The sequence below is a fragment of the Bos indicus genome, chromosome 27 (assembly GCF_029378745.1).
Source record: "Bos indicus isolate NIAB-ARS_2022 breed Sahiwal x Tharparkar chromosome 27, NIAB-ARS_B.indTharparkar_mat_pri_1.0, whole genome shotgun sequence".
In the NCBI taxonomy this organism is placed as follows: Eukaryota; Metazoa; Chordata; class Mammalia; order Artiodactyla; family Bovidae; genus Bos; species Bos indicus.
Window position 1 is genome coordinate 15002146 of NC_091786.1, and position 20491 is coordinate 15022636.

At 42.5% G+C, this 20491-nt stretch overlaps 1 long non-coding RNA gene across 1 annotated transcript; it reads left to right on the top strand.

Moving 5' to 3' along the window:
* The first annotated feature begins 44 nt into the window (after window positions 1-44).
* On the top strand, window positions 45-3286 carry LOC139180220 (uncharacterized). Its single transcript, XR_011564539.1, has 2 exons — window positions 45-443; window positions 1987-3286. It is a non-coding gene; the product is annotated as an uncharacterized lncRNA (long non-coding RNA).
* The last annotated feature ends 17205 nt before the right edge of the window (window positions 3287-20491 follow it).

Genomic DNA, 20491 nt, shown 5'->3' on the forward strand with positions numbered 1-20491 from the left:
TGTTTCAAGCTTGTGCAACCGGGAGGTGCAGGCGGGGGGAGGCCGCGAGCCTCCCGGCCAGGAGGTGCGGAAGTTCGCCGCCGCCGCCGTTCATTGGCGGGCAGCGCCGCTTTCATCATTTCTCAGAAAAGTCAATTTCATTTTCACTTCCCCACGTCGCGGCCGCGGGAGCAACAAGCGGCTGCTCGTGAGTGTGCTGCCCGCGCACCCGGGCGTTCAAACCACTCGAGCCGGGGGGTCCGGGGGCGGGGGGCTCCGGGGGCGCCAGCTTGGGCTCCAGGCGTCAGCTGGTTGGCGGCAGGCGGGGAAAGCAGGTACCCTACCGACTCCCCATACTAAAGGGCGACCCGAAGGTCGGAAAGGAGGGAGGAGGCTGGCGGCTCGTGGAAGCAACGCTCTTGCCATCCCGTCGGTGGGGCAGGTGTTTACAGCCTGTTTTCCGAGTGAGTAAAACTTCACTTTGTAACACTGCCCACTTCCAAGGAACACAAAGAGCAATGAACTGACAAGACAGCATTACTTAGATACTAGTGCACTACCTGGGCCAAGCGACGCGTCCTTAACCTTATTTAAACCCTTATCAGTAGCTGAGGGTGTAACCATTTGAGGGGCTGCTGTCGTCTGGGACCCTGTCTGGGGGCGATAAGGAAGGCCCTCCCCTAGAAGTTCCCTGCCTGCAGCTAAGATGGGCAAGGGTAAGAGCGGATTTTCCTGAAAGATGTCTCACTGTGGCTGGACCAGGAGACAAGTTTATACTGGAGTACTTCCAGCCAGGTTCCGATTTGGCCTCTTTAACTTACTACCTGGCATTCCCCAGTCAAGTTGCTTAACCTAAGGCCTCAGTCCTCAATGCCCTGAAATGGGGATGATTTAGAGAATGCAAGAGTGCTGCACCAGTTCCCTTCAAAGGGTGTTAGCTCAGACTAACACAGTTCACTTGGGACCTGTCACTTTGGGGTCCCTTGCTGTAAAATAGAGATTCTGACCTCGTTATACCTGTTCCTTCCCCCACATGACTTTTCATTGGCCTTCTCCCAAATCTCTCTCCCCTCACACAGGAAGTCCATTCCTAGGAGGCCATAGCTACGTATGTGTAAACACTTAACCTAAAAACATAGCTCCAGCAGTCCTCTTTCACAGAAGTATTGAGCTTTACAGACGGGTAAAAGTATCTACGTACGCACATGTGGTGAGGAGAGGGGCGGGTTTAGGATTCTGCTTTGTGGCTGTGGTCCCAGAAATAGATCTGCCATATTCTGTTACTTTTTATCCCCTCTGATAGAATACTATTTGCTACAGTCACTCACTTTCTTATTTCATAAAGCAATGACTGTGATAGATGATTAGAGTAACTATATACAAACTCTGCAGAATTTTTGTCAGTCTTTACCCACCCTGTGGACCCCAAGTAAGAAACCCCGTGGTCCTTAATGTTTTCCTTCCTCCCAACACACCACCCATCATATGGACCTGTTGATACTGATTCCAGATATCTCTGACCCCACCCCCTCTCCCACCCCTCTGCATAGCTTCACTGAGTTATGGCAGTGGCCTGGGGACTAGGCTTCTGGCTCGAACTCGAACTCATCTGGGTTAACATCCAGGTTAAGCAGAAAATCAACTTCAGGTGAAGCACAATTCCAGTCCTAACCCCGCCCCTCAAAAATTTCTCCACGGCCCTCAGAATAAAGTCCATATTATTTTCAAGACATAAAAAGCCCGTTATAATCTGACATTAGACCTCTTTTCCAGCCTCATCTCCTGCTACTGTGCCCCACACCACTCCCTTGTCAAACCAGCTTCCATTCCTTTTTGTAAAACAACAGAGCCATCCTCTTGTTCGGCATTTTATCCTCTGTGTAGTGCCCAGCACAGAGGCTCTCAGCTACTTAGGAACTAATAGTCGTTTGCCCTTGGTTCTCAGAAAATATTGTAGACTTTATCAGAGTATTTTTAATAGAAATGTAATTGATATTTGTTGTGTAGAATACAGAAAAGTTGAAGGAAGACTATGACACCTGCAATTTTACCAATAAGGAATAGACCTGAAGATATTTTCATGTATGTCCTTTCAGTAATTTTTGTAAAGAACATTTTTGTTCAGCATCTCTGCATCATTTAATTATCGCCATAATACGGCCTGATGCCTATGTGACATCCTTCTGTCCTGTCATATTGCTTTGCTGGTTCCTCCTCTGCTGCCAGCCCCCTAAATTATGGTGTGCTGAGACAGTCTAGCCTCACCCCTCCTGTTCTCTCATTCTACATGCTTTTTCTTGGAGTGCTCTCACCTACACCCAAAGCTTTAGATATCACTATTTGGTGATAACTCCAAAATCCATACCTTCTGAGCTCTGGGTACATTTACCTTCTAGATTTTCCTTGGGTACAATAAATTATTTATGTCCCAACTAAACTCATAACACTCTCCCCAACCAACTTGTATTTGTTACTTCATTAACCAGCAGGAAATGGGGAAGCATCACCAACTCCCATCTTTCCTGAGTTCATGGAACTTCCTGGGACATGGGTAGCATTTCTAATTTCCAGGCCCATGAAATTAAAAGACGCTTACTCCTTGGAAGAAAAGTTATGACCAACCTACATAGCATATTGAAGAGCAGAGACATTACTTTGCCAACAAAGGTCCGTCTAGTCAAGGCTATGGTTTTTCCCGTGGTCATGTATGGGTGTGAGAGTTGGACTGTGAAGAAAGCTGAGCGCCGAAGAATTGATGCTTTGAACTGTGGTGCTGGAAAGACTCTTGAGAGTCCCTTGGACTGCAAGGAGATCCAACCAGTCCATTCTGAAGATCAGCCCTGGGATTTCTTTGGAAGGAATGATGCTAAAGCTGAAACTCCAGTACTTTGGCCACCTGATGCGAAGAGTTGACTCATTGGAAAAGACTCTGATGCTGGGAGGGATTGGGGGCAGGGGGAGAAGGGGACGCCAGAGGATGAGATGGCTGGATGGCATCACTGACTCGATGGACGTGAGTCTCAGTGAACTCCGGGAGTTGGTGATGGACAGGGAGGCCTGGCGTGCTGCGATTCATGGGGTCGCAAAGAGTTGGACACGACTGAGCGACTGAACTGAACTGAACTGAAGATCATCTGTCTGGATGCATCAGTACTCATTTCAAGGGAGTCGAGAAAGGACAATGATGACTTGTCCATACAGCAATCGATCTTTCCATGAATGAAACTTAAAGATACAGTCAAGGTTAACCTTTCTCAAATAGGTTAATTTATTTGTTCTAATAAATGAGACTAATTTGGTAAAATAATCATTTAAGTAACGAACATTTATTGAGTGCCCAAGAACTCTTCTTGTGAACATAACAAATTAAAATCTCTGCCATCCAATAAGTTTTGTTACAGTCTAGTAAATTGGAATGTTAATTTCCATTGTATCATCCTAGTAATGGCCCGGACATCACCTCCAGCTATTATCACAGTCTTTAGAACTGGACGTTAAAGTTACAACTATAGGCTATGATGGCATGCTAACTAGAGGGCTAAGTACTTAGAGCTGTGATTAAATCAGCACCCCCCCATAACTCTGTCAGTTGATCCCCTAATTTTTCCCACAATATCCCTAGTACCACTTTTGTCCTGGCCCCCAAGACTCTTTTGCATGCTGATAGAATTCAGCAGAGGTTATAAACTCATGGAAAATGAGTGTTCTGCACTTGCCAGAGCAGTTGCCCAATACAAAGCCATAGATTATAGTTCTGCACTGCAAAGAATATCATTGTGAATTCCATGTTGAATAAACAATACAGCCATGGTAGATTTTAGTTGAAACAGTAGAACTGCAAAGATGTTGAAAAAGCCATCTAAGTTCAAGGATCATAGGCATTAAATTGGAAAAGTTCTTGACTACTGTATTACCTCATGTAGTGGGTTTTTTTCCATTTTACTAGAAACTCTGAAATTTGTTGCAATTATTCTCTGAAAATCATGAATTTCAATTGAGTAATATATTGCCCAATCCTTAGTAATAAATATTAATTTTGTCCTGTTCCTCTGGTGAAATAAGGGAAGAAATACTCTTTAAATGTGCCAGGATGTGTGTGTGTGTGGTGGGGGGGGTGGGCTGGTACAGGGAGAGAGAGAGAGATGAGTTTCTGTTGTCCAAAAGCAAAGCTTTCAGCTTCAAAAACTTCATAATTTTTTTTCTATCATTTCTCTGTCTTATCCCAAATGGCTTTGAAATATTCATTATGTCTCTAAGGTGATAAACTGCAAAGTAGTGCTTTTAAAGTCAGAAGGGATTAGAAACAATTTCTGTAATAGTTTCAAGAATTAAAACTATTTAAAAAAAAAAACTATTTCAGAGACTTCCCTGGTGGTCCAGTGGTTAAAACTTTGCCTCCCAATGCAGGGAGCGTGGGTTCAATCCCTGGTCAAGGGACTAAAATACCACATGCCTCACAGGGCCAAAAAAAACAAAACATAAAAAAGAGGCAATATTGTAACAAATTCAATAAGGACTTTAAAAATGGCCCACATTAAAAAAAAATCTTAAAAAATTTTTTTAATATTAAAAGAGAAAGAGATATCAGATCCCAAGGAACCAGAAAAAAAATAATAAAAAGCAATTATTTCAAACAAGAAATAAATTTCCAGTTTGTAACATAAATTCAGCAAACCACAAAATTCACTGAATCTGAGTTTTTGAAGAATCATCTGTTACAGCTTCCACCACTTTGTACGCTCCTCTCTCGCCAGCATGTGAGCCTTGATGATATTCAGTCTGTTCTCTTTCTCCCCCCAGCTTCTGAACACTTTGAATAATATACCTTATTCTATTTGAAAATGTTTGGAAATTTGCCAATCAGAAAGTTTGCCAATCAGAATCTTTCTGGTTCCTTGGGATCTGATATCTCTGTTTCTCTTTCTTTTTTTAATATTAAAAAAATTTTTTTAAGATTTTTTTTATGTGGATCATTTTTAAAGTCCTTATTGAATTTGTTACAATATTGCCTCTTTTTTATGTTTTTTTTTTTTTTTTGGCCCTGTGAGGCATGTGGTATCTTAGTCCCTTGACCAAGAGTGTCATGAAACAAAGGACAAAGAGTATAGTCTTACTTCCTCAAAAAGTTTCATCTCCACTACATCCAAAAGCTGCATGACATTTCATACATACAGCTCTTGATGTTGCCTCCTTCACCTTGCATGCACCTCCAAGACGTTTCCTAGCTGTGTTCTGGGAAAGAATAAAAGGAAGCCCTGCTCTCCCAGAGCTTAGGTTCTAATGGGGATGATGTCAACATAACCAGACCAATCAGATAGTTACCGATTTGTATCCGTGTGCTGAGAGAAACAAGTAAGACCTTTGACAGAAAATACTAGGGGGCCCATTCATTTCCTGGGGTACCACAAACCAGGTGGCTGAAATAACAGGAGTGTACTGTCTCACAGTTCTGGAAGCTATATGTCCAGGACCGAGGTGTCCGTGGGATTGGTTCCTTCTGAGGGTTGAGAGGGAAGGATGTGTTCCTTGCTCCCTCTTAGCTTCTGGTGGTTCGCCAGCAATCCTAGGCATTCTTTTGCTTGTGGAAGCATCACTCCATCTCTGCCTGAATCTTCAGGTGTTCTCTCTGGATGTGCACCTGTATCTAAATTTCCTGGTTTTTATAGGAACAGTAGTCTTACCGGATTCAGTTCAGTTCAGTTTACTCGCTCAGTCGTGTCCGACTCTTTGTGACCCCATGGACTGCAGCATGCCAGGCCTCCCTGTCCAACACCAACTTACTGGATTAGGGGCCCCCATACTCCAATATGGGCTTCCCTGGTGGCTCAGTGATAAAAGAATCCACCTGCCAGTGCAGGAGATGTGAGTTTGATCCCCGGGTTGGAAAAGTCCCCTGCAGAAGGAAATGGCAATCCACTCCAGTATTCTTGCCTGGGAAATCCCATGGACAGAGGAGCCTGGCAGGCTACAGTCCATGGGGTCATGAAGAGTCGGACATGACTTAGCGACTAAACAACAATAATACTCCGGTATGATCTCATCTTAATTCATTGCATCTGCAAAGATACTCTGAGGTCCTGGGGGTTAGCACTGCAACGTGAATTTTGAGGGGCACTCACTTCAACATATAACAGATACCAACTATGTGATGAAGCGCTGATGCAGGAGAGAGAGTGGAGGCAAAGGCCTTGAGAAGCAAAAGGGCCCGGCGTATTCTGGAAACCAAAGGAAGCTAAATGTGACTTAAAAGTTCTGAATGAGGGTGAGGACACAGGTAGAGGCCAGAACAAGGAGTATGGATTTTATTGTGAGATCAATGGGAAGATTTTGAAGAGTTCTTTGGTTTTAAAATGTCACACTATAAATTTCCCACATCAGTGAAATGCAAGGATTTGCTTAATTTGTGGATTTCTTAGAATTTGCAACAGTTCTTTTGTTGACCTCTCAGTTTATTACATGATGAATTTGTTGAGGAAACAACACATTAAGAATATTTGGAAACAGTTTGATCTCATTTTTCTTTTTGTATTTTTAAAGTATTTCTTCCCCTTTAACATTGTCTCTGATTTTCATCTCTACAAGCGAAGCAAATATTTACTTCATGCTCTTTATCACACCCCCATAAAAACTTTCCTTAAAAAAAAGGAGATACATTCAACTGTGGATTCCTGGCACACACTATTCTCCTCAGACTGTTTGGAGTGAACAATGATAATTCTCAGAGATTATGTCACCACAAAATCAACATTCACCCCAAAATTTAATGGTTTTGAATATTTTTTCTTTTTTTGCCTTCGAAAAATTTTCAGGATTTTTTTTTCCATCAGAAACCCCTTGTGTGTAATGAGTAGTTAGGATATGTGTGTGTGTGTGTGTGTGGTGAGGGGTGGGCGGGTACAGGGAGGGAGATAGAGATGAGTTTCTGTTGTCCAAAAGCAAAACTTTCAGCTTCAAAAACTTTTTTTTTTTTTGCTATCAAAAAACTGAATTTCTGTTGGCAGAAGTTTTAGGTAAAACTTCTCGATTTGCCTTGGGTGTTGTGTAATTTGAAAGCAAATATTGGTTTAAATAGCCCATCACATATTTTCTCAGTATCCAACTGTGGATACTGGATTTCATCTCCTGACAACCAAAAAAAAAGTCACTTTCTTTCCTGTTTTACATATTGAAGTTTTGAGGAAGTTTTGAAGATTTCATCTGGGGAAAAGCTTCTGTTGCTTTTTTTTTTAAAAAAAAAAGGAAAAAAAGACCAAAGTCTCAAATACTGGCTGTTAGTTCAGCTTCATTTTCCTATACTTGGAGATAAGAAAGAAGACACAGCAAAGTGTGAGTGAGGATCTTTAAGACTGAAGGAGAGACAGAAATATGCAGACCAAGGAACAGAAACGGGAAGGAGGGTAGATGGGTGAGTTCCTGCTGGGTAGCCAGGCAGAGCCAGCCCATAGGAGGGACCAATCTTTAGGTTCATCCTCAACTGACTTGCTCAGATTGTCTCCATATTTTCCTTGTTTTTAGTTCCTATCTTGACAAGAACTTTTCATCTTTTCAGGGGTGTAAAACCAACAGAATCATGACCACTTGTTTCACAAGGTGTATGGTTGATGTCATGTTGAGTTTTTTTTATGTTTTATTTTTATCTTTTGGACATACTGTACAGCATATGGGATCTTAGTTTCCCAACCAGGGATTGGAAGTGCGGAGTCTTAACCACTGGCTGGGTGGCTGGTGTGCATGCTCTATCATGTCCAACTCTTTGCAACCCCATGGACTGTAGCCCTCCAGGCTCCTCTGTCCATGGAATTGTCCAAGCAAGAATACTGGAGTGGGTTGCTATTTCCTTCTGCAAGGGATCTTCGTGACCCAGGGATCAAACCAGTGTCTCTTGTGTCTCCTGTATTGACAGGTGGATCCTTTACCACTGAGGCCCCTGGGAAAACCCCTTAACCATGCCCCTATGTCATGTTTTATGACACTTTTGACCAAGCCTTTTCCCTCATTGAGAAATTAGAGGAACACTACCCTAACCCTCTCATCTTCCACAATGCTTACAAGTATTTACCACACATACACTCTTAATGGTATTTTTGCTTATGATGAACTTGAACATAATAGTAGGAAATTTATGCTCCAGTGAGGGTAAAAGGAAAATAAAGTTTCATATTTACAGTAAGGTCACCCCAAGGATGTTCATATATATAAGGCAAAAAAGGAACTATATCGAAACATTAATAGTGGTTGTCTTTGAGTAACAGAACTGAGTGGTTTTTTTGTTGAAAAATTAACATTTTTGAGGAGAGATTTTCCTTTTATTAATGTAAAAATGTTAATATATTTTATAGATTTCAGAAAACTATTTCTTGATATGCTTATGATTTTTATGCAAATGACTTGTTTTAGCTAGTTTCTTCTCCTGGACTTCAAAAAGGAAAGCACTGGTTTATACATCTTATATCTTACACTGCATTCTTATAAGAATTTTTAAATGTGTCTCGATAATTTTTTCCTACAAATGCCATATAGTTTCTTCTAGTCTTTAATTTTATCAAAATATTCATTTTTAATGACTCTCCAAAGAAACATATAAAACCAAACATAAATTACCATGTGTCCAGATCAATGGCTATTAATAAGTGATATATTCCATGATCATTATTAATATTTGAATAAGCTTTTGCTTTGATTCATATCATGTTTTAAATATGCTGTTTGAAAAAGATTGACTTAAGAGAAACCTATAACAACTAAAGACTCTTTCCTACTTGTAAAGTTTCATTTCACTTGGATGTAAGAATATTACTAGATGCTTAGATGCTCAGCAATCAAATTCAAATTCTTAGATCTCAAATATGAATGAGGATTCTAAGAAAAATACCATAATTTTATGTTACCTTTTTTTCTTTCTTTGCCTTTCCTCTTTCTGGCACTTTCAGCTTTAGTCATCGTAGTTCCTATTTTGCTTGCTTTATTGCCACATACAATAGGATTATCAGAAGGCAGAGAAAACAGCTCATCTGAAGGCAGTGATGGGAAGGATGTTTATCTTTCTCTCTCTCACACACATACACATGCGCGCAGAGGGGAGGCGGGTTCTCTGCATTGTGGAAACTCACTTCGGAATACTTTTCCCTCAGAAGTAAGAAGAAACTATGATGGTATAAGTATACAGTTTTCATTCATGATGGGCTAAAATAAGAGTTCGTGGGCCGGCCCAGGAATACACCATTTTATAGCATTGTACACATGGGAAACTTTCATTCTGAAATCTAGACAGCTGTTCTCAAAAGATACTGTGAGGGCTCAGTGGGTTGTGTGGGCCTGGGACTGCCGGCCCTCTGCAGGGGCGTCCTTAACAGTCTTGAGGAGATGGGAAAGAAAGAAACCTGGGTCTTGACCTTGAGGCATTTGCAGTTGGGAGATGGGACCCACAATGGAAAGATGATTATTTCAAGACACATATTATATGTGGCCCCACTCCCAGGTAATATTTTAATACATTTTTTAATCTGCTCATTCAGCATCTGTTTCTTGACTTGATAGTACTTATCTATTTTTTATATTCTAAATGATATTTCTAATATAAATATATATTATTTATATATGTAAATACATATATACATATGTGTATTATATTATACAGATATGTAGTTATATATGTAAATACATATGTGTATTATATCTAATATATTACAATATCTATATTATATATTATATCTAATATATTACATCTAATATAATAATACATATATGACAGTAGGAATGCTGAAACTACCATAAAATTGCACTCATTTCACATGCTAGCAAAGTAATCCTCATAATTCTCCAAGCCAGGCTTCAACAGTATGTGAACTGTGAACTTCCAGATGTGCAAGCTAGATTTAGAAAAGCCAGAGGATCCAGAGATCAAATTGCCAACATCCGTTGGATCATTGAAAAAGCAAGACAGTTCCAGAAAAACATCTACTTCTGCTTTACTGACTACGCCAAAGCCTTGGACTATGTGGATCACAACAAACTGGAAAATTCTGAAAGAGATGGGAATACCAGACCACCTGACCTGCCTCCTGAGAAATCTGTATGCAGGTCAGGAAGCAACAGTTAGAACTGGACATGGAACAACGGACTGGTTCCAAATAGGGAAAGGAGTACATCAAGGCTGTATATTGTCACCCTGCTTATTTAACTTATATGCAGAGTACATCATGAGAAATGCTGAACTGGATGAAGCACAAGCTGGAATCAAGATTGTGGGGAAAAATATCAATAACCTCAGATATGCAGATAACACCATCCTTATGGCAGAAAGCGAAGAACTAAAGAGCCTCTTGATGAAAGTGAAAGAGAAGAGTGAAAAAGTTGGCTTAAAGTTCAGCATTCAGAAAACTAAGACCATGGCATCTGGTCCCATCACTTCGTGGCAAACAGGTGGAGAAACAATGGAAACAGTGATAGTCTTTATTTTCTTGGGCTCCAAAATCTCTGCAGATGGTGACCGCAGCCATGAAATTAAAAGACGCTTGATCCTTGGCAGGAAAGTTATGACCAATCTAGACAGCATATTAAAAAGCAGAGACATTACTTTGCCAACAAAGGTCTGTCTAGTCAAAGCTATGGTTTTTCCAGTAGTCATGCATGGATGTGAGAATTGGACTATAAAGAAAGCTGAGGGCCAAAGAATTGATGCTTTTGAACTGTGGTGTTGGAGAAGACTCTTGAGAGTCCCTTGGACTGCAAGGAGATCCAACCAGTCCATCCTAAAGGAAGTCAGCCCTGAATGTTCATTGGAAGGACTGATGCTGAAGCTGAAACTCCAGTACTTTGGCCACCTAATGGGAAGAGCTGACTCATTTGAAAAGACCCTGATGCTGGGAAAGATTGAAGGCGGAAGAAGGGGACAACAGATGATGAGATGATTGGATGGCATCACTGACTTGATGGACATGAGTTTGAGTACACTCCGGCAGTTGGTGATGGACAGGGAAGCCTGGCATAGTGCAGTCCATGGGGTCACAAAGAGTCGGACACGACTGAGGGACTGAACTAAACTGAATGATGACAGTAGAAAATAGAGCAATGCAGACTTATTTGTCATGACAAAATCAGGAAGAACTTGAATGTCTGTTGGTAACTGAATGATTGAATAAACTAAGGTTGATCTATTCAGTGGGATATTAGGCACCAATAAAAAAGAAAAAATTAAGAATATCTGTTTTTATGGATAGGGGCCAAGATGTAAAGAATGATGATCATGATGCAATGAAATGTTCATAGTTTGATATCCTTTTGTGCAAAGACGACAGTGCTAGTAGTATTAATTGCTCAGTTGTGTCTGACTCTGCCACCCCATGAACTGTAGCCCACCAGGCTCCTCTGTCCATGCGATTTTCCAGGCAAGAATATTGGAATGGGTTACCTTTCCCTTCTCCAGGAGATCTTCCCAACCCAGGGATCGAACCCGTGTCTCCTGGATTGTAGGAGGATTCTTTACTGTCTGAGTCACCAGGGAAGCCCAAAAGACATCAGTGGACCCCTCCACAAAAAGTTTGAATTTAAAAGGATAAAGATGCAGATACAAAGCTGTTAATGTTGGTCACCTTAAGGACAAGTGGGCTACTCGTTTTTTTTCTTTTTGTATTGAGGAAAAAGAAGATAATCTTAAAACAAAATGAAAATTTGGAAATACAGAGCAGATTAAAGAGAAAGATGAAAATCCCTTTGAGGGGCTTCCCTGGTGGTCCAGTGGTTAAGATTACACCTTCTAATCCAGCCGGTGTGGGTTTGATCCCTGATCAGAGAACTACAATCCCACATGCTTCAGGGTGCAGCCAAAATTTTTTAAATTATTACTATAAGGTAAAATAAAATTTAAAAATGTGTTTAAAAAATTATATTGACTTCTGATTTCTGTTTTGTTTGGTATTATGTGTGTGTGAGAGAGAGAGAGAGAGAAAGAGAGAGAAACTGCCCTTAATAATTAATTATAAATAGCCTTCTTGAGGGTCCACTAGTCTACATCACTTCAGGGCCCTTCTGGCAAGATCGCTCTAACCCAGAGCCACCCCACAGAACCACAACGGAGAGACCTAAGCAGGCTGACATTTCCCTTCCCGAAGGCGCTGCCCTCCCTGTGGGAAAGGCCTCAGATCCCTTCTGTGTATCTCCACAGCCTAAAAGGAGAGCAGGAGTTTCCTAAAGTGTAAAACTATGGGACTAAAGGCCGTGGCTTCATACCAGCTTGACCCTGCTCTTGTTAAGGCTCTTCTCTGGTCACCCTGAGGAATTCTCCTACGTCACCGTACAGAACCAAGATGGCGTCCCCCGGGGCAGGCCGGATGCGCCCACCAGAGGGACGCCAGCAGCTGGTGGAGTCTGGTCCACTGAATACCTTTCGACAAAGTGTGTGTTCCTGCTCAAAACAGTGCTTGTGCCTCCATGACATCAGTTCAGTGGCCTCAGGAAAAGCAGGGACCTTAGTCCAGTTTTCTGTGTACCTCTTCTGAAGGATAATTCACCGAGTGATAGGCGTCCATTGCGTCAGTATGGCACGTCATCAGTCAAGCACAAAAGGAAACGGTTCCACGTGGTAAACAAGGAAGCAAGGATACCAAAGGAAGGGATGGGGCTTCCACTGATGGTGAAATTTGAGCTGTTCCTTAACAGGTTCACAACGAGTAATTAAAATAAATTCATCTGTGAGTGTTTCATACTGAGTCGTTAGCCTTAAAATTTCTTGCCAGGAGCTTTCAGAGTTTAAAATGTCCTCGGATCCCACACGGAACACCTAACAAACTCATCTGGTCCTACAGTCCCAACCAATTCGGTGTTTAAGCCAGAGGGATTTTGTTGAATTATACATCATATGTATTTCTAGAGTTAAGAAACTAGTTTGTTTTCAATTAAAAATTAGATATGGGAGTAGGGGGGATAGAAACACTCCTACATCCAACATGTGGAAGAAATATGTGCATTTAGTAAGATCTCTGAGGCAGCTCTTCAGCCTCTCAAACTATAGGTTGAGAACTATTTCCTTGCGATACTTTGATTCCATGGGAATGAAAGGGAAGACAGACACCAGATCAGTGCCTGCAGACATGAATTCCTTGAACGCTCTGAGGTTCCGGTGTGTGTCACTGGACGGGCAGATGGAATACTGTGGACCTGCCCTTAGCCACATTCAGGATGTATAGAAAAGTCTGTGCTCAGTCGCTTTCGTTGTATCCAACTCTTTGCGACCCCAAGGACTGTAGCCCACCAGGCTCCTCCATCCCTGTGATTCTCCAGGCAAGTATAGCAGAGTGGGTTGCCTTGCCCTCCTTCAGGGGATCTTCCCGACCCAGGAATTGAACCCACATCTCTTATGTCTCCTACATTGGCAGGTGAGTTCTTTACGACTAGTGTCATCTGGGAAGCCCCATATAGAGGAGTAGCCTCAAGTTATTAACTCAGCATTCTACTCACAAGTTATTTTAATTACATGGCCTTGACCATTCCATGATACCAGACAGCTGGTGAAAACTACAGAAGGAAAAAAATCTAACGTCCAGATGTTAGTGGTCATGTAGGCAAAACACCTGTGCACCAAACTAGTAATTTATCCACATATTTGATGACCTTTAACCCTTTTCTGTATAGTTTATTTCTTCCTATTAGCCACTAGATTAAAATTTAATGTATCTCCAAGTTTAGGCTTTAATGAAACAAAAATAAAGGAATTATAAGAATCCACCCCATGTGGTAAGTCCTGTTTTCTGCTACAAAAATATGGGAGACTCTGGTTTCAGAAGGACAGAGTAAAGACATACCCACCCAACCCCTTTCTCTCAGATTTGACCAAAAAACATCAAGGAGAACAGGTAACAGAAATTCACACCCATCATTCAGAAACTGAAGATGTCTGTGCTCTTGGTATATGGAGACAGGATTTCGAAAGAGGAATATCAAAGAGTCAGAGAGAAGGAAGGTCAAACCTCAGTGTCTGCAAAGGGTGTGGGAGGAATGTCTATGAGAAGTGAGCTAATTTTCCATGCAGAACCCAGAAAAGCACAGGAATGGGAAAATCTGGGCAGGGGCCAGCAGGATTAAATTGAACCCGCCCCATCCCCCACCCCGGTTCTCCACCCTCATCCAGTTCCCAAGCAGTTTATTGACCTCTCTTCTCCTTCCAGACAGTAAGGTGAGCATAAAAAGTGAAAGAAAGTGAAAGTTGCTCAGTCATATCTGACGGCAACCCCATGGACTATACAATCCATGGAATTCTCCAGGCCAGAACACTGGAGTGGGTAGCCTTTTCCTTCTCCAGGGAATCTTCCCAACCCAGGGATCAAACCCAGGTCTCCCGCATTGCAGGTGGATTCTTTACCAGCTGAGTAACATAACTCTCGTCCCTTAAGTGCAGGACACATGTAATGAATTCTTTCCAAAGAGAACAGAATGGAAATAGAGGCAAAGGTAACTTTATAGTGGAGAAACCTGACCAACTACCTCACCCAAGTGACCAAATTTAACGTCATCAGTGATAAATTGTGTTGATGGCACGAACCTTTGATATGATATAATGACAATGACTCAGCGGCCTTTGTCTCAAAAACCCATAACTCCAATGCGGTAGGCAGAATAATGGCCCCCCTCCCCCGCAAATGTCCACATTGTAAACCCCAGAATGCATTGTGGTGGTTTAGTTGCTAAGTTGTGTCTGACTCTTGCAACCCCATTGACTGTAGCCTGCCAGGCTCCTCTGTTCATGGGATTCTCTAGGCAAGAACCCTTATGGGAAAAGAGACTTTGCAGATGAGATTAAGGATAGGGACCTTGAGATGCAGAGATTATCCTGGATTATCTGGGTGAACCCAATCTAATCACTGCTGCTACTGCTGCTAAGTTGCTTCAGTCGTGTCCGACTCTGTGCGACCCCATAGACAGCAGCCCACCAGGCTCCTCTGTCCATGGGATTCTCCAGGCAAGAACACTGGAGTGGGTTGCCATTTCCTCCTCCAATGCATGAAAGTGAAAAGTGAAAGTGAAGTCGCTCAGTCGTATCTGACTCTTAGCGACCCCATGGACTGCAGCCCACCAGGCTCCTCCATCCATGGGATTTTCCAGGCAAGAGTACTGGAGTGGGGTGCCATTGCCTTCTGCAATCTAATCACTAGAGTTCTTAAAAGTGGAGACCTTTTACTGCTCTGTCGCCAGAGATGAGAAGTGACGATGGTAGTAGGGTCAGAGGTGAAAGTGTCGGAGAGAGTCGCTCAGTTTGTTGCTCCAGGAATGGACCACTGGCCAAGGACTGTATTGATAGACGGCTTCTAGAGACTGGAAAAGGCGAGGACTCAGTATCCCCCAGAATTTCCCGAAAGGAATACAGCCCAGGTGACTGATTTTGTCCCAGTGAGACTCATGTCAGACTTCTGACCTACAGAACTGTAAGTAATAAATTTGTGTTATGTGGTTTAAGCCACTAAGTTTGTAATAATTTGTTACAGCAACAATAAAAAAAAGTAATACGCTCCATCTAACCATGATGAAAACGTCACCGAGATGCCTAAGGAGGCAGGATAACTACATATAAGGTGGCGTGCTAGATGAGAAAAAGGACATTGATAAAAACTAAGAAAATCTGAATAAAGTATAGACTTTAGTTAATAGTATCATAATGCTATTATGGTGGTTCACCAGCTCTAATAAATGTATCACGATAACATGTTAGCAATACAGGAAATTGGGTAAGAGTATATAGAAACCCTGTACCATCTTTGTAATTTTTCTGTAAATCCAGACTTTTCTCAAACAAAAGTTTATTTAAATAAATTCACTGGATAGGAATAGCAGTAGATTAGGCACAAAAGGCCAGGGAATATGAAGTGATACCAATACAATCTATCCATAGTAAAGCACAAAGATTAAGAAAAAAAAAGATTGACAGAAAATATAAACAAAGACAAACAAAAGTCTTGAAAACTGACTTAAAGCCACCAGAAACTGGAAGAGACAAGGAAGGATTCTCCCCAGCACTTTTCCAGGCCAGAAGCTATGGTCACATGTACACTTTGTTGCATATATAATAACTATGATCAACCAACCACCCCTACCTTTCTAAGTACATAAAGTCAAATTGGTATAACACCACTAACTCTACAACTATCAGCTTCACAGACAGACTCTGGATCGGTTAGAGTTTTATCATCCTTCATCTTAACCTCATGGTCTTATGTTGTCCCATATGGAGTTCAGGGTGATTCATCTCCTTTTCCAAGTTGGTAATTTTCCAATATCAGGCAAATTCCTGACTTTAGTGTTCTGTACCTTTTTATGCCAATACAATGCCACGTAAGATCCAGAGATTGGGAGAACAGAATGGCACATAAAGGCTAGTTGTTAATTCTAGCAAAATGATCAAGTACTTTTTTTTTTTTCCTCTGTACCTAAGGATAATTTTTTAAAACCTTTTGGATACATTTTCCCCAGTTTTATTGAGAAACAGTTGACATACATCACTGTGTAACTTTAAGGCCACCAGGATAATGGTTTGATTTACACGTTAATACTTTTAATGAGGACAATTAAATAGATTGAAACTAAATGTGTTTTCAGAGCATCAGTAAGGCCAGTGATCTTGATAAACCTTAATCGGTAGAAAAATTTTAGCTGTTTCATGTGGCTCAACAAAAATATGGACACACCTACACATATATCAGAGAGTCATAAACAAAATTTGAGCGTGAGTCCACTCAATTTTTTTAGGGTGTTTTTTTTTTTTTTTTGGATGTGGACCATTTTTCAAGTCTTTATTGAAGGTTTGTTGCAATATTGCTTCTGTTTTATGTTTTGGTTTGTTGGTTATGAGGTATCTGGGTTATTAGCTCTCCAACCAAGGATTGAGCTCACACCCCCTGCATTGGAAGGTGAAATCCTACCTGCTGGACTGCCAGGGAAGTCCATTCATCCACTTTTAATGATGATATCTGACCTGTTTTTAGTAGAATGAATCATTTTTCTGAGAGTGATGAGAGATTTGGACCAAACCAATACTCCCAGGCTTTTTATCACCAAAGAAGGAAGGAAAGTGTAGGGAAGGAGCATTTACTGGGTCCACAGTATGGACTAGGTGCTCTGCTTAAACACCCTACCTCCCTAATACATCACTACCTCTGAGGTTGGGGTTCTCATTCCCATTCCAATATTTTATCATCTCTTTTCAGTCTTCTTTGTTTCCTGAACGTTCGCTCTGGACTCAGAGGCACTGAAGTGTTACTAAAATATATCACGTCACACTCCTGCCTAACGTGCCTCAGGCATTCCCCAGAACAATTAGAATAAAATCCACTCACTTCCATGGCCTACAAAATGCCTGCATGGGGTCTGGTCCACACACACCTCTCTCTGTCTCTCTCACCCCATCTGGGATCACTCTCTCCCCCATTTGCTCACCATGCTTTAGCTCAGGGGTCAGCAAACGACGGGTTCCTCCAATGGTTCAGCAGGTAAAGAACTCACCTGCCAATGAAGGAGACACAGGTTCGGTTCCTGGATTGGGAAGATCCCCTGGAGAAGGAAATGGCAATCCACTCCAGTATTCTTGCCTGGGTAATCCCATGGACAGAGGAGCACGGTGGGCTACAGTCCACGGGGTCACAAAGAGTCACACACAACTGAGCAAACGACAGCCCACAGGCAAAAGCCAGGGAACCTATTTTTGTACAGCCCCTGAGCTGAGAATGGCTTTTATTAACACGTTTTTTGTTGTTCAGTCGTTCAGTTGTGTCCGACTCTTTGCAACCCCATGGTCTGCAGCGTGTCAGGCTTCCCTGTCCTTCACCATCTCCCAGAGCTGCTCAAACTCACGTCCTTTGGATCAGTGATGCCATCTAACTGTCTCATTCTCTGTAGTCCCCTCCTTCAGTCTTTCCCAGCATCAGGGTCTTTTCCAGTGAGTCAGCTCTTCTCATCAGATGGCCAAAGTATTGGAGCTTCAGTTTCAGCATCAATCCTTCCAATGAATCTTTAGGATTGATTTTCTTTAGGACAGGTTTGATCTCCTTGCAGTCCAAGGGACTCTCAAGAGTCTCCAAAACCACAGTTCAAAAGCATCCATTTTTTAGCACTCAAACTTCTTGATGGTCCAAGTCTCACATCCATACAGGACTACTGAAAAAACCATATTTTTGACTAGATGGACCTTTGCTGGCAAAGTAATATCTCAGCTTTTTAATATGCTGTCTAGGTTTTCATAGCTTTTCTTCCATGGGCCAAGCATCTTTTAATTTCGTGGCTGCAGTCGCCATCTGAGGTGATTTTGGAGGCCAAGAAAACAAAGTCTGTCACTGTTTCCATTGTTTCCCCATATATTTGCCATGAAGTGATGGGACCGATGCCATGATCTTAGTTTTCTGAAAGTTGAATTTTAAGCCAGCTTTTTAAAATGGTTGCAAAAAAGTCAAAAGAAGAATACTATATTGCAACATGTGAAAATGATAGGCAATTCAGTTCTTTGTGTCTTTAAATGAGGCTTTATTGGAACACAGCCACCCTCATCCATGTGGGCTTCCCTGGTGGCTCAGATGGTAAAGAATCTGCCCACAATATGGGAGACCTGGGTTGCATCCCTGAGTCAGGAAGGTCCCCTGGAGGAGGAAATGGCTACCTACTCCAGTATTCTTGCCTGAGAAATCCCATGGACAGAGGAGCCTGGCAGACATCTCTAACCTATACGAGCATCCCTGGAGAGAGACTGGGTTGAAGATTCCTTCTTTCCCATCCTGCGGCAGCAATGAAATGAGAAGTTTTCTGGAGACCAGGCTTCGTGCTCAAGGACCTGGCCATTCCTCCTGCAGTCAGTGTGAAGGATGCTCCCCACCTAAGCACCAAGAGCCTAGGGAGCAGGAGGAAGGGACTATGAGCTCCATCTCCCAGACTTCAGGCAACAGAGGAGCTTCAGAGCCCTTCCCTGGGGTCATTCCTGCCATGGCTCCGTCAGATCACAGCCGGCAAAGCAGCAAGCACCGCCCAGAATTTCTGGTGTAACTTGTGAACACGGGAAAGGGGGTGAGGCGTTCCTTCATCGCATCGCTCTGGTCTACGGGAGCAGTCTGCCACTCTGGATGAAAGGGACGGGAACTTAGTGTGAAGAGGAGTCAAAGCGCACAACTCTTCAACCAGAAGGCTTGTTCTCTCCACAACAGCTGCAGGACCACGGACAGTCACTCGCCCACTCAGAGCCAGGATCCTCAAACTGCTATTATCAACTTGTCTACCTTATCTACCTGGTAAACTCTGACTTACAGGACTATAAAGTCTTCATTCATTGTCTCTTTAAGGCCATGAAGCTGAGAACGCCAAAGTCTACCTAATACACAGCCCTGTGACAGCCCCACAATGAGGCCTACTTAGTTAAATTGATACATCCTTTTTTTTTTTTAATTGGATCATCCCTAGGTGTATTATTTTTGTTCTTAAAAATATGAAAAGAGAAGATGTGTGTGAGTCTTTAAGGGATGCCAACTTAAAATGCAAATACATCGTGTGAGATGCAGGGGGAAGTCTGTCGGAGGCAGTGATGAGAAAGGGAGATTCTGAAAAAGAAGAAACAGATCACGGCTGGCCGGGGAGAGAAATGCCTTGATACTTCCGCTCACGTTTAGTGGCAATTTTCATTTGGAAACAAAATATTTCCCAAAGCAATTCAGTGAGTGGGGCTTGGTTAGGAATGGTTTTCGTGGAACTGAGAGCACTGAACTCCAAGGCGAGCATTCTGATAGAGGCTGTGGGGGGATCTTGAACCCAAATTTAGAGGGAAATGCAGTGAGTCCACCGAGAGTGAGGACAATGCTGCTGGGCTCAGAGCTGTTTTAACATAAACCTATGTCTCTAAGACTCTGATGCTGAGAAAGATTGAAGGTGGGAGGAGAAGGGGACGACAGGATGAGATGGTTGGACGGCATCACCAACTTAACGGACATGAGTTTGAGTAAGCTCCGGGAGTTGGTGATGGACAGCGAGGTCTGGTGTGCTGCAGTCCGTGGGGTTTCAAAGAGTCAGACATGACTGAGTGACTGAACTGAACTGATGTCTGTTAAGGCTGGTTTTGAGAGCCTTGGCCCTGGATTTGGGAGATGGGGGCCCAAGAGGATATTCTGACACTTTCTAGCTATAAGAAGCTACTCTCGGGCAGGGAAGGGGGGCCCGTTTTCACTGTAAAATTGGGATTCTACCATTCAGGGCTATTGTGAGGAGCAAAAACCCTGCATGTAAAGTGACTTCCATGGTGCCCTGTTCAGAGGGAAGCTGTCAATGCTGTGTTAACCTGCCAGGTCAGTCGCTGTGTAGACGCACACTTCTAAAATCACCTCACCATCTTCACTAGGCTGCGAAGCTACCAGTGTGAAAGCTTAGCTGATATGTTGTTCAGTCGCTCAGTCCTGTCCAACTCTCTGTGACCCCATGGACTGCAGCATGCCAGGCTTCCCTGTCCTTCACTATCTCCTGGAGTTTGCTCAAACTCATGTCCATTGAATTGGTGATG